At 42.3% G+C, this 14,342-nt stretch overlaps 1 protein-coding gene and 1 long non-coding RNA gene across 2 annotated transcripts in view; both read right to left on the reverse strand.

The window, feature by feature from the left end:
* The window catches only part of LOC122551660 (retinol dehydrogenase 7-like), a 9,818-nt gene extending 7,723 nt beyond the window's left edge, over positions 1-2,095 (reverse strand). Inside the window, exon 1 of the mRNA XM_043693949.1 lies at positions 1,671-2,095. The gene's annotated coding sequence lies outside the window, so the exon portion shown is untranslated. The remainder of the gene's footprint in view (positions 1-1,670) is intronic.
* LOC122551661 overlaps positions 1-8,080 on the reverse strand; it is an 18,668-nt gene extending 10,588 nt beyond the window's left edge. The window contains exons 1-2 of the long non-coding RNA XR_006312157.1: positions 8,070-8,080; positions 2,764-2,771 (exon numbers count right to left, since the gene is read on the reverse strand). This is a non-coding gene — a long non-coding RNA (uncharacterized LOC122551661). The remainder of the gene's footprint in view (positions 1-2,763; positions 2,772-8,069) is intronic.
* Between the last annotated feature and the right edge of the window lie 6,262 nt (positions 8,081-14,342).

Consider the following 14,342-nt stretch of genomic DNA (forward strand, 5'->3'; position numbering starts at 1 on the left):
TGCCCTCTAGGACTGGACTCCCTGACCCCAAGGAAAAGACTTTGTCTATTTATCCTAAACATGCCCCTCATAATTTTGTAAACTTCTGTAAGGTCACCCCTCAGCCTCCAACGCTCCAGGGAAAACAGCCCCAGCCTGTTCAGCCTCTCCCTATAGCTCAAATCCTCCAACCCTGGCAACATCCTTGTAGATCTTTTCTGAACCCTTTCAAGTTTCACAACATCTTTCCGGTAGGAAGACGACCAAAATTTCACGCAATATTCCAACAGTGGCCTAACCAATGTCCTGTACAGCCGCAACATGACTTCCCAACTCCTGTATTCAATACTCTGACCAATAAAGAAAAGCACCACTCTATTCTAAAGAAGTTTGCAAGGAATAGACATCTTTGAGCTTGGGTAAAGATTTCTTGGATCATGCCATTATTTGGGAAGCTTGACTCTTTCAATCCTGCCAAAGACTGGGCCCAATATGTGGAAAAAATGTGCTATTGACCCCCCCAGGAAAACTGACATTGGGGTAGATGAAATAAATCAATTAATTTTCTAGACAGTTCGTAAACTTGCAGCTTTTATAGTTATTAGGAACCTAACTTTCCCTGAGGCATCAGATACTAAAACCTTTCAAGAGTTGATGGATTTTAGGTAAGCAATATTACAATCCCCAGCCGACGATAAATTTGAGATACTATCTGTTGTACTTAATGTTAAAGAACCCTATCAGGATTTCTGGCTAGGTTAAGGAAACTGGCAGAAGCATGTGACTTTGGTTTAACCCTTAATGAGATGCTGAGACTGTTTGGTATGTAGGATTAATTATGTAACCCTGCAAACGTGCTTACTAGCTGAAGCCCAACTGGACTCCAAGCAGGTAAGAACAATGACTGCAGATGCTGGAAACCAGATTCTGGTTTAGAGTGGTGCTGGAAACGCACAGTTCAGGCAGCATCCGAGGAGCAGGAAAATCAATGTTTCGTGCAAAATCCAATCTGGTCTCCAAACAGGCACTACAACTAACTTTATCATTGGAAAATGCAGCAACTGGAGCATTAGAGTTGCAGGCTATTCTGATGGAAGTGGACACTCTCACTCTCAACACCAACTGAGGTTGGGGACCACTTGAGTGAAGGCAAACACAAAGCCTAACTCAGGATGTATCCTGAAAAGAGGGACTCCAGGTCAGACCACAGCAAAACCCCAAAACAAAACCAAGTCTCAGGTGATTTACAGTGGATATTGGTTACCAGTCGATCCCTAGAAATAAAATTGACGTCCCTCAACAGCCATAGGGTCGCCCTTGCCCTGGCCTACCATCCTAATGGGGAGCTAGATGTCCACACACGCAGTTAAGGGGGACGGCCTTGGGAGAGAAGTGGGACTGGTGGCTCAGAGTAACTACGGAAATAATACCAAATGGTTTTACAATTTGGCAATCTCCGATCTAGGCTGTGCCAGTAAAGGTCTCCTGGAAATTATTTCAGGTCACTACGCATGATTTACGAGCAACATTTTAAAGCCTCAAACATCACGCACAGTCCTCGTACAAAGTAGCCAGGAACAAAGCTAGATTGGCAGGCTTTCCCTTATTTCTCCCTGAATTTTTTTTGCAACAAGTAGTCAATCCTAATTTAGGCATATTGTGCAGACACTGGATGCGAAATCAAAACATACCTGCAAGAGTTTGAAAACTGGAATGATGTCCAATTTGATGTTTCGCCCTTAACCCACTCGAACCTCAACGAACTTTGCAAATTTTGAGACTGCCGGAACTTATATTTCTCAGGAGGACCAATAGGATCTCAGAGGAACATACACCTCCCCCAGAAACAGTCAACCCATTCAGCATAGGTCATTTCATCGTTCCGAATATTAAATTCCTTAAATCAATGTGTAGTGCCACTTAAACTTAAAACTTCAGACTGTTAAAAACAGGAAAAAAAGGATTTTAAGTGCTTGTAAAGGTTAACAAAACGTGAGAATCCACTTGGACACTTGGAAAACATTGAAAGTGGATTTGGGAGAGGGAGCTTGCCTTGTGAAATGTCGGTATTCACAATTATTATTTCTCTGAAATTGCCTACAACTTCAGCATTTGGTGCGGTGCAGATGGGCGGATATCCTGATGTCGTGTTCTGTCACTCAATGTTCTGCAATTGGCTGTCCGCTGGACACAAGTCCGGCTCTTCCGGCATTATGAAGTTGAAATCAGTTGACATTTGACAAGGTTTCTTTTCTTCCCTCTTACCACCCCAACCCCATTTAGGTCTAACTGAGATTTGAGGACAGTGAAATTAACAACAACAGATCCTAGCCGGAAAACATAATTTTGTCTGTGGAGATTTTGCTGTCTCCATTTAAGGTCAATTGCTAGATTTTTAGAACAAATCATTTAATGTAATAGTATTTAAAGCATTTTTCAGCATCTACTTTCACCTAAAGTGTATGCCCCATCTTAATTTTGTAATGTGGGAATTGGTCATTCAACCTCTCGACTGTTCAGGCAGGCAATGAGATGACCCAACTCCAAATACCTGGCTTTGGGCTATTAGCCTTCATTATCTTTGCTTAACAAATATCTATTTATCTCAGATTTAAAGTTAACAACTGACCCAATATCCACTCCTGAATGTGGAAGAGCGTTTCAAACACCTACCACCCTTTTAAGTATAGAACTGCTTCCTGACATCTCTCCTGCACGACCTCATCCTAATTTTCAGACTATGCCCTCAATTCTAGAATTCCCAATCAGCTGATATTATGTAACTGTCCTGTCTTCTCCTGCTAGTATCTTGAAGACTTTGATCAGATCACTCCTTGACATTCTAATTTGTAGGAAAAACAGATCTAATAATCTCTCCTCATAATCCCTGAAGTCCAGGTATCATTTTGCTGTGTAATTTTTTTTAGAAAGGTAATTTGATATTGGTGTCTTTATTTCTTGACTTAATTGAGAGGTCAAAGTGTAATATATCCAAATTTGTTGTTGATACAAAGCTTAGTGAGAAAGTCATCTATAAGGAAAAAAAAAGAGCCTGGAAAGAGATTTAGACAGATTACATGAGTGTGTAAAATAGAGTAGGCTGAGCATAACATATAGAAATGTGACAATTTCCAACTTTGAAGGAAAAAGAAAAGCTGACATATCTCTCAGTGAGGGACAGAGAGAGACTGAAATGTCCTTATACTTTTTATTTACTCGTGGGATGTGGGATGTGGGTGTCGCTAATTGTGCCAGCATTTATTGTCTGGCATTCATTGCCCTGGAAAAGGTGGTGGTGAGCTGGTGGTGTCCTTCTATATGGAAGTCGTCATGGGTTTGGAAACTGCTGTCTGAGGATCTTTAGGGAGTTTCTGTGTGTACTGTATGCAAGATGCATCAGTGTTGCTACTGAGTGTCAGTGGTGGAGAGAATGGGAGTTATAGGTGTTTGTGTCAATTGAGCAGACTGCTTTGTACTAGATGGCATCAAGTTTCTTGAGTGTTGTTGGAGCTGTATCTATTCAGGCAAGTGGGGAGTTTATGATCATGCTCCTGACTTGTTCTTGATAGATGGAAGAGGATTTTGGGTTGGGGGAGTTGGGGGTCAGGGCGGGAAAGGAGGTGATGGTCAAGAGATGGGTTATTTGCCACAGTACGCCTAGCCTCTGACCTGCTCTTTTGCCACTGTATTTATGTGGTGAATCCAGTTGAGTTTCTGACCAATGGTAACCCCAGGATTTTGAGTCTTTGTTGATGACACCTTCCAACACTTTACTTTTGATCGAGAGTAGACCAGGGTGGCAACTGGCTAGTTTGGACTTGTTCATCTTCTAGGCTACATAATAACATACCTGGGTATTTATTTTCCATATTGTTGCTTAGATGCCAGTGTTGTAACTGTGAAGTGGTTGGCCGGGGAGTGACATGTTCTGGAACACAAGTCCTGTGAACTATTGCTAGAATGTTGTCAGGGCCCAAAGTCTTTGTAGTATCTAGTGCCTATAACTATTTCTTGATAACATCTGGAGTAAATCAAATTGGCTGAAGACTGGTATCTGTGGGTATGGGGACCACTGGAGAAGACTGAGATGGATCATCAATTTGGCCCTTTTGCCTGAAGATTACTGCAAATGCTTCAGCCTTATCTTTTACACTGATGTGTTGGTCTCCCCATTGAGGATGGGGATATTGTGGAGCCTCCTACTCCAGTGAGTTGTTTAATTGTCTACTACCATTCAGAACTTAAATCTGATCTGTTGGCTGTGATCCCTTTGTTCTTTCCATTACTTGACACTTATGCTGTTTGGAATGCAACTTCACGTTGACACCTCATTTTTAGGTATGCCTGGTGCTGCTCCTGCACTCTCCATTGAACTAGGCTTGATCACCTGGATTAATGGTAATGCTTGATTGGGGAATGTGCTGGGCCATGAGGTTGCAGATTGTGCTGGAGTGCAATTCTGTTGCTGTTTATGGCTCACAGCCCCTCATGAATGCCCAGTCTTGAGTTCCTAGATCTGTTCAAAGTCTGTCCCATTTGGCATCTGATAGTGACGCACAACATGCTGAAGGTTATTCTCAATGTGAAGGTTGGACTTTGTGCGCTGGTCACTCTTATTAATAATGTCATGGACAGATGCATCTGTAGCTGACAGTTTGGGAAAGATGAGGTAAAGAATATTTTTTCCCTCTTGCTGGTTCCCTCAACACTTGCCACAGATCCAATCTATCAGCTGTGACCCTTAGGACCAGAAATCATCCCATACCCACATTGTTTCATTTTTCAAATTTAGGACTCCTGTTTTGGATAAGACTACTTAGAATTCCTTGAGAAAGAAGGTTATCACATTACGGTCACTTTTACTAAAAAAACACAAGATTATTAATTACCCATTCTCATTCTATTAACCAAATCTAGGTCCAACCTATTCCTAAGCTGGTTCCTCATCATACTAATCTGAAAATCCATCTTGTACACACACCAGGAATTGAGCCGAATGTTATTTCCAATATGGTTTGCCCCATCCAAATGTAGATTAAAATTACCCATGATTACTACAACACCCTCATTGCATGCATCTCTAATTTCCTACTTAATGCCAATCCTCCCTCACTACTGCTATTTGGAGGCCTATAGACAATGCCCACAAATGTTTTCCCCTTGTTTCTAAGCTTCACCCAGATTGATTCCACAAATAGATTTCCTGCACCAATGTACTTTCTCACTATTGTCTTGATTTCATCTTTCACTAAAATTTCTACCTAATCTCCTTTTCTGCTTTACCTATTTTTCCTGGAAGGTGAATACCCTTGGATGTTTAGTTTCCTTACACCAAACTCTCAATCCTTATTATGTTATACCGGTCTACCTCATTGGGAATGCTCCTTTAGACTTGTTCTGCAGTTTTTACATTTTTAAAAAGTACCAACCCTATTTGATACGAGCCCTTATTTACTCTTTGACTTTCTATTTTTCTGTCTTTCGTTTCCATCTTTGTATCTCTCTCTCTCTCTGTTATCACACACACCCAGATTCCCCTCCCCCTGCTATTTTAGTTTAAACCCTCCCCCTGTTATCCAAGCCAATGACCCTGCAAAGATATTGCTCCATGTTCTGGTCTGGTGCAATCTGCTCAGCTTTTACAGAACTCACTTTCCCCGGAATCAGTCCCAGTGCCTCAGCATTTAATTTCCTTGCTCCTGCAACATACTCTCAGCCACACATTCATTCAGTATTGTCATTTCCTGATCTTGCTAGCATGTAGCTCTGGGATTAATCCTGAGAATACTACCATTTATGTTCGTACTACTTGCCTTATTTCATAGCTCCTTACTCTGCTTCAGGACACCATGTGTCTTTTTATCTATATCATTGGTACCATCATGGACCATAACCTCTAGCTGTTCTCCCTCGTCCTTCAGAATGTGCTGCAGCCACTCAGTATCATGCTTGACACAAGCATGAAAGGGACAAAGTGCTATCCTGACATCATGCCTGCAGCCACAGAAACATCTACCTGCTTTCCTTAGAATGAATCTTCTATCACTATTTCTCCCATACTCTTTTTTTCTCTCTCTCTGCCTGTGCAGTGAGCCACTCCTGGTGCAACACTCTTAACTGTCCCTTGAAACTACCTCCTCCAGCAGTATTCAAAACTGGAAATCTTTTCGAGAAAGAGATGGCCCCACTAACAGCCTGCTGCTTTTACTCTGTCTGGTTGCCACTCATTCCCTTTCTGCCTATGTGCTCTTTACCTGCAGAGTGATCACTGCACTATATGTGCTAGCCACAAAGGTATCAGCCTTGCAGATACGCCTCAGTGACTCCAGCTGCTGCTTCAGATCCAAAACATGGATTTCCAGTAGCTGCAACTGCATCAATTCCTGCACACACGGTTACCTGGGACACTGGAATTGTTCCTGAGTACTCACATTACACAGGAGGAGCATTCCATCTGGCTAGCTGCCTTGCCATGACTTATCCATCAATTACTCTTGTTCCATTTAATTCTTCTAGTTTAAGAATAATAAATATATATATTGAGGATCTTGCCATATTCCTTATGATTTTAATCTAACTAAAATCCAAATTTTTGCTTTAAAGAATGGACTGTGAAAATATTCACATATCTTGCTTAACACTATGTCCACAATGACTCCTGATGAGCTAGTGTTTTCTCTGTGCATATTGAATATTTTTAAAGCTCACTCCTCCTATACAGCTTTTCAGTTTCCCAGTAATGTCACACTTCAGATAGGTTTTGCTTCCCAAACCCGAAGGTCTCTGTGCTCTCTTGCCCAATTTCCAGCCTCCCTAACCTTGAGATATTCACTTATCTTTGCTTTTTATATATTTTATTAACTTGTACCACAAAAGAAACAAGTCCATTAACTTTGTCTGACTTCCTGACTTGCAGCCACCTCTTTAATGATGCTGACTACTTGCCCCAGCATCCTCATCTTGTTTGCTCTTTTTCAAAAGTAAGACGGCATGATGTCCAGTGGTTAGCACTGCTGCCTCACAGCACCAGGGTCTCAGGTTTGATCCCAGCCTCAGGCGACTCTGTATGGAGTATTTCACATTCTCCCCATGTCTGGTGGGTCTCCATCAGGTGCTCTGGTTTCCCACAGTCCAAATATGTTCAGTTTAGGTGAATTGGCTGCACTAAATTGCCCATAGTGTTCAGGGATGTGTATGTTAGGTGCATTAATCAGGGGTAAATGGAGGGGAGGCAGAATAGGTCTGGGTTGGTTACTCTTCGGAGGGTCGGTGTGGACTAGTCACAATCAGCCCTCCACCTTATGTAGAGAATTTGCCCTGCGTACAAATGTGGAGATCTAAGGAGCCCCAGGGCTCATAGCCATATCAATTGACGTTTGAGGATATTCATACACAACTACATGGTGTGGCACTGGAGGAACATATAGGACTGGTCCGGTAGGAGTAGCAGTTTTCTTACTTGGAAGTGGTTAATGAACAAATAGGCTTCTTTTTCATGTTGAACTGGCTTGTTGGTATGAATGCTTGTCTAATAATATAGAGACACAGTTTGTATTCTGTGGACCTGAGTTCAAATCCTACCTTGATAGATGGTGGAATTTGAATTCAATACAAATCTGGAATTAAGATTCTAAAAATGATCATGAATCAATTGATAATTGTCATAAAAACAATGTCCTTTAGAGAAGGAAACTGCTATGTTTACTTGGCCTGGTAATGTGACTCCAGAACGACAACAATTCCAGGCGACATGGTTAGCTCAGTCGTTAGCACTGCAGCCTCACAGCGCCAGGGACCCAAGTTTGATTCCAGCCTTGGGTGACTGTCTGTGTGGGGTATTTCACATTCCCCCCCCCCATGTCTGTGGGGTTTCCTTCCACAGTCCAAAGATGTGCAGGTCAGGTGAATTGGCTATGCTAAATTGTCCATAGTGTTAGGTGCATTAGTCAGAGGGAAATGGGTTACTCTTCGGAGGGTCAGTGTGGACCTGTTGGGCAGAAGGGCCTGTTTCCACACTGTAGGGAATCTAATCTAATCTAATCAACAATGTGGTTGACTCCTAACTCTCCTTTGCGTAATTAGGAATGGACCTAAAATCAAAGCTTCTAATGCTAGCCCATATTTTAATTCTATTCACATTAGCATGGTGGGTTTTGAAACCAGAATTTTCAGGTTGTGGGTCAGTGCGCAACAATAAACATTGAGCTGCAAGGAAATAGCTCCAATAGTAAACTATTTATTTAGCTAAGGAATTCTCTATTTTAGGCAGGTCAACTAAAAATATTTGAACATATTGTTAGATTGTTACAAAAAGAATTGATCAAAAGAATGATATTGGGTAAAGTAGCAAACTTTGGAACTATGATCTTTCCAGTTAGTAAATATTCAATTTCAACATCTGTTGAAAAGAATATTTAATCCTTTATCTCAAGCATACTGAAGAAAACAGAAACAAGGTAACGTTACAATAAGTGTTATATTCTGGTCATTTTCTATAATTTCAAAACACCACCCAGTGATTCAATAGGATTGCATTGCTAGCACATGGTTGGCTAACTGGAATACTTTTAAATCTTTCAAAGTGTAAGATATGTATTAGAGGCAGCTAGATGAATTTAAAGGAACTCTTTCCAAACATTTCAGTACTTGTGCAGTATTAAACTGCACTTAGACATTAACTGGAATCTGTAAAATAATTATATTGTGTGAGAATTAGAATTCAGTCCTGATTTTGTGGGTAACTGTTTTGAACTTGACATTAATTTAAAAATTAGTCTGGGTTTTGGGTATAATAGGCTAAACCTTACTGTTTTGGGTTTAAATGAGCTGAAATTCCAAAGTTGGCAGTATCAAAGTGAGTGAGTGGTATGAGGTCTGATGTTCAATGTCTGTTTAGTGCTTCATCCTGAGCTGATTTTCTTCAGTTGTGCTTTGCTATTGCCTTCCATTTTGTCTTCCAGATGCAAAATGTGCCAGAGTTGAAACAGGAACCAACTTTATAGCATTGGCATTATTCTAACCTATATGTTTGCTATTTAACCAATTGAGCTAACTAGCCCCTTGGGATTTAAGTATTTATCTTGCCAATTAAAAGCACCAACCTGCACTACCTGCATTGGGCGGCATGGTGGTACAGTGGTTAGCACTGCTGCCTTACAGCGCCAGAGACCTGGGTTCAATCCCTGCCTCAGGCGACTGTCTGTGTGGAGTTTGCACATTCTCCCTGTGTCTGCGTGGGTTTCCTCTGGGTGCTCCAGTTTTCTCCCACAGTCCAAAAATGTGCAGGTTATGTGAATTGGCCATGCTAAATTGCCCGTAGTGTTAGGTGCAGGGGTAAATGTAGGGGAATGGGTCTGGGTGGGTGCGCTTCGGTGGGTCGGTGTGGACTTGTTGGGCCGAAGGACCTGTTTCCACACTGTAAGTAATCTAATCTAATCTAGTAATCTACCAGCATGCACTCGGAGTTCAGTATTCGGCTAAAGCTCGAAATATAAAGATTGTTGCCCGGGGGTGCACGTAGGAGAGATTCCTTCCAAAAACAAGTTGCAGATACCCTCATGTTTCCTATAGTAAGAATAATACTTTCAAATTAGCTTTTAAAATACAGGTATCCAAATCTTTAAAGTTTCAATGTGGATGGTAAGTGGGACCAACATCTATCCCCTTGCTGGCTGATGTGTAGTGTCTAAACAATTTAGAATTAGCAATAGTCAACCTTTCCAAAATGAAACCTTTCCAATTAGAGAGCTCAATGTCACCACAAACCATTTTAAATGAGCATGAATCATTTAATTTCTCATGTCTGCACTTTACTGATGGAGACTAATGGAGTTCACATTTGAACTAATGGAGTTCACATTTGAAAGCTCAAGTCCCTGGGATTTCTATTCTCGTGCTGCATTGTAACAACAGCCACACTGTGTGATTTTCTTTTGGCTTATTGTTCTAATTTCAGTGTCATTCTGTTTCATTCCCTTTTATGCCATTTAATACAATGCTGTCTGAGCTATCCATCTAATGACAATCTGGTGGCAGCATTGAATTACCATGTGCCCATATCACCATATTGCTGACTTTTTTTTTCTATTTGCTATTTTGAGCCAGAAAAGGTAAGACTACTACATGTCATTTGGTGGAATAAAGGGAAGCCAGTCAATGTAATATATTTGCATTTCCAAAAGGTACTGCAGTCCAGAGAATGTTCATTAGGTTGATCTAGGCTCGGAGAAATTTTCTTACTAGTAAAGTTGTGTGAATTGAACATAGAACAGTACAGCACAGTACAGGTACTTCGGCCTTCAATGTTGTGCTGGCTTTTTATCCTACTCTAAGATCAGACTAAACTATATACCCTTCATGGTACTATCTTCCATGTGCCTATACAAGAGTCGCTTAAAAGTCCCTACGTATCTGACTCTACCACCACTGTGCATTCCATGCACCTGCCACTCTGTGTAAAGTACCTACCTCTGACATCTCCCCTAAACCTTCCTCCAATTACCTTAAAATTATGCACCCTTATGATAGCCATTTCCACCCTGGGAAATAGCATCTGGCTATCCACTCTATGCCTCTCAATATTATGTACACTTCTATCAAGTCACCTCTCAGCATTCTTTGCTCCAATGAGAAAGGCCCTAGACCCCTCACTCTTCTTAAGACATGTCCTCCAGTCCAGGCAGCATCCTGGTAAATCTCCTCTCTAAAGCTTATACATCCTTCCTAGGATGAGGTGACCAGAACTGAAAACAATGTGATCTAACCAGGGCTGTAGAGAGCTGCAGCAAAACCTCGTGGTTCTTTAACTCAATTCCCCTGCTAATGAAAACCAACACACTGTATGCCTTCTTAACAACCCCATCAACTTGGGTGGCAACTTGGAGGGATCTATGGACATGGACCCTAAGATCCCTCTGTTCCACCACACTGCCAAGAATCTTACCTTTAACCATATATGCTGCACTCAAATTTGACTTTGCAAAGTGAATAACTTTACACTTTTCCAGGTTGAGCTCCATCTGTCACTTATCAGCCTAGTTTTACATCCTATCAATGTCCTGTTCCAACCTACAATAGCCCTCCACACTATCCACCACTCCACCAACCTTTGTGTCATCATTTATAAAAATTACAAAGAGCAGAAGTCCCAGAACTGACCCTGTGGAACACCACTGGTCACCAAGCTCCAGGCTGAATACTTTCCATCTACTTCCACCCTCTGGGCCTGCCAATTCTGTATCCAAACAGCCAAATTCCCCCATATCCCATGCCTCCTTATTTTCTGAATGAGCCTACCATGGGAAATCTTGTCAAACATCTTGCTAAAATCCATGTAAACCATGTCCACTGCTCTACCTCCATCAATATGTTTTGTCACATCCTCAAAGAATTCAGTAACATTTGTGAGACATGACCTGTCCCTCACAAAGCCATACTGACTATGATTAGAATAGATTAGATTAGATTACTTACAGTGTGGAAACAGGCCCTTCGGCCCAACAAGTCCACACCGACCCTCCGAAGATCAACCCACCCAGACCCATTCCCCTACATTTACCCCTTCACCTAACACTACGGGAAATTTAGCATGGCCAATTCACCTAACCTGTACATTTTTGGACTGTGGGAGGAAACCGGAGCACCCGGAGGAAACCCACGCAGACACGGGGAGAATGTGCAAACTCCACACTATCAGTCGCCTGAGCCAGGAATTGAACCCAGGACTCTGGCAACCACTATCTCTAATCAAAGTACGGTTTCCAAGTAATCATAAATCCTGTCTCTCAGAATTCTCTCCAATACTTTGTCCACCACTGATGTAAGACTAACTGGTATGTAATTCCCAGGATTATCCATATTCCCTTTCTTGAACAAGGGGATATCATTTGTCACCCTCCAAGTATCTGGCACTATTCCAGTGGACATTGAAAACAAAGCTCATCACCAAAGGCTCAGCAGTCTCTTCCCTTGCTTCCTGTAATAACCTAGCATATATCCTATCTGGCCCAAGGGATTTATCTATCCTTACGTTTTTCAAAATTTTCAGCACATCCGCCTTGCTAACATCCACCTGTTCCAGCATATCAGTCTGTTTCATGCTGTTCCCAGAATGGATCAAGGTCCCTCCCAGTAGTAAATACTGAAGCAAAGTATTCATTAAAGACCTCCCCTACTTTCTCTGACTCCAGGTGCAATTTCCCTCCCCTATCCCTGATCAATTTTACCCTCACTGTGGCCATCCTTTTGTCTCTCAAATAAGTGTGGAATACCTTAGGGTTTTCCTGAATCTTACCTCCTAAAGCTATCTCATGCCCCCTGCTAGATCTCCTAAGTGCATTCTTCAGTTCCTTCCTGGCTACCTTGTTACTGTCTAAAGCTCTGTTTGATCCTTGCCTCCTCAAGCTTAAGTAAGCTTCCTCTTTCCTCTTGACTAGATGTTTCCACATCCCTTGTCACCCAAGGTTCTTTCAACCTACCATCGCTTCCTTGCCTCAGTGGGACAAACTTGTCCAGCACTATCAGCAAATGTTTCCTATACAACCTTTCTGTCGTGCAGTTCCCTGAGAACATTTCTTCCCAATTTAGGTGCTCCAGTTCCTGCCTAGCAGCATAGTAATTCCTCCTCCCCCAGTTAAATACTTACCTATACCGTCTGCTCCAATCCCTCTCCATAACTATATTAAAGGTCAGGGAGTTGTGAACACTATCACTGAAATGCTTTCCGGCCAAGAGATCTAACACCTGGCATGGTTCATTGCCAAGCAACAAATCCAAAATGGCCTCCCTGCTAGTCAGCCTATCTACATATTGAGACAGGAACCCTTCCTGAACACACCTGACAAGCTGCTCCATCCAAATGATTTGAACTAAGGAGGTTCCACTCAATATTAAGGAAGTTAAAGTCATCCATGACAACAACCCTGTTACTTCTGCATCCTTCCAAAATCTGCCTCCCAATTTGTTCCTCTATGTCTCTGTTGCTATTGGATGGCCTTCCAATAAAGTGGCTGCTCCTTTCCTGTTTCTGACTTCCACCCATACTGACTCTGTAGACAACCACCCCCCCCCCCCCCACCCCCACAACCTCCCTTTCTGCAGCTGTGATACTATCCCTGATTAGCAATGTCACTCCTCTCCCTTTACCTCCCCCACTATTCCTTTTGAAACATCTAAAGCCTGGAACATCCAACAACCATTCCTGCACCTGTGATATGCAAGTTTCCATAATGGCCACAACATCATAGCTCCAAGTACTGATCCATGCTCTGAGTTTGTCACCTTTATTCCCGATATTTCTTACATTATAATAGACACATTTCAACCCATCACACTGATTGCAACTTTGCCCTATCAAGTGTGTATCCCTCCTCACAGACTCTCTGCACACTGTGTCTGGCTGTTCGCTAGCTGCTTTATCATCTAATCCATAGCTCAGGTTCCCACCCCCTGCCAATCTAATTTAAGCCCTCCCAAAGAGCTCTAGCAAACCTCCCACCCAGGATATTGGTACTCCTCCAGTTCAGAAGCAACGCATCCTTTTTGTACAGGTCCCACATTTCCCATAAGGTATCCCAATGATCCATATATATGAAGCCCTCCCTCCTTCACCAGCCCTGCAGTCAAGTGTCCATCTACACTCGCTCTCCATTCCTAGCCTCACCAGCATGTGGCACTGGTAGCAATCCTGAGATTACCACTCTGCTTGTCCTGCCTTTTAGCTTCCAACCTAACTCACTATATTCACTTTTCCCTACTTGTGTCATTGATAGCGATGTGTACCATGACCTCTGCTGCTCTCCACCACCACCACCAGCACCCCCCCCTCCCTCCCCTCACCACCCCCCCAACGCCCACCCCACCACCCACCACCCCCCACCTTCAACCCTGGCAACATCCTTGTAAATCTTTTCTGAACCCTTTCAGGTTTCATAACATCTTTCCTAAAGCAAACAAACCAGAATTGAACAGTTTTCTAAAAGTGGCATTATCAAATCCTATACAGCTGTAAGATGGTCTTACAACTCCTATACTCGATGCACTGACCAATAAAGGCAAGCATACCAAACAACTTCACTACCCTGTCTACTTGCAATGCCACTTTCAAGGAAATATTACCCTGGTTTCAAGGTTTCTTTGTTCGGTAACACTCCCCAGGGCCTTACCAAGTCCTGCCCTGATTTGCCTTTCCAAAATGCAGAACCTCACATTTATCTAAATTTAAACTCCATCAATCACTCCTGGCCCATTGGCTCATCTGATCAAGATCCCATTGTACTATGAGGTAACCTTCTTTGCTGTTCACTACATCTTCAATTTGGGTATTATCTGCAAATTTACTAACTATAACTCTTATATTCTCATTC

This window comes from Chiloscyllium plagiosum, chromosome 7, assembly GCF_004010195.1.
Source record: "Chiloscyllium plagiosum isolate BGI_BamShark_2017 chromosome 7, ASM401019v2, whole genome shotgun sequence".
Lineage (NCBI taxonomy): Eukaryota > Metazoa > Chordata > Chondrichthyes > Orectolobiformes > Hemiscylliidae > Chiloscyllium > Chiloscyllium plagiosum.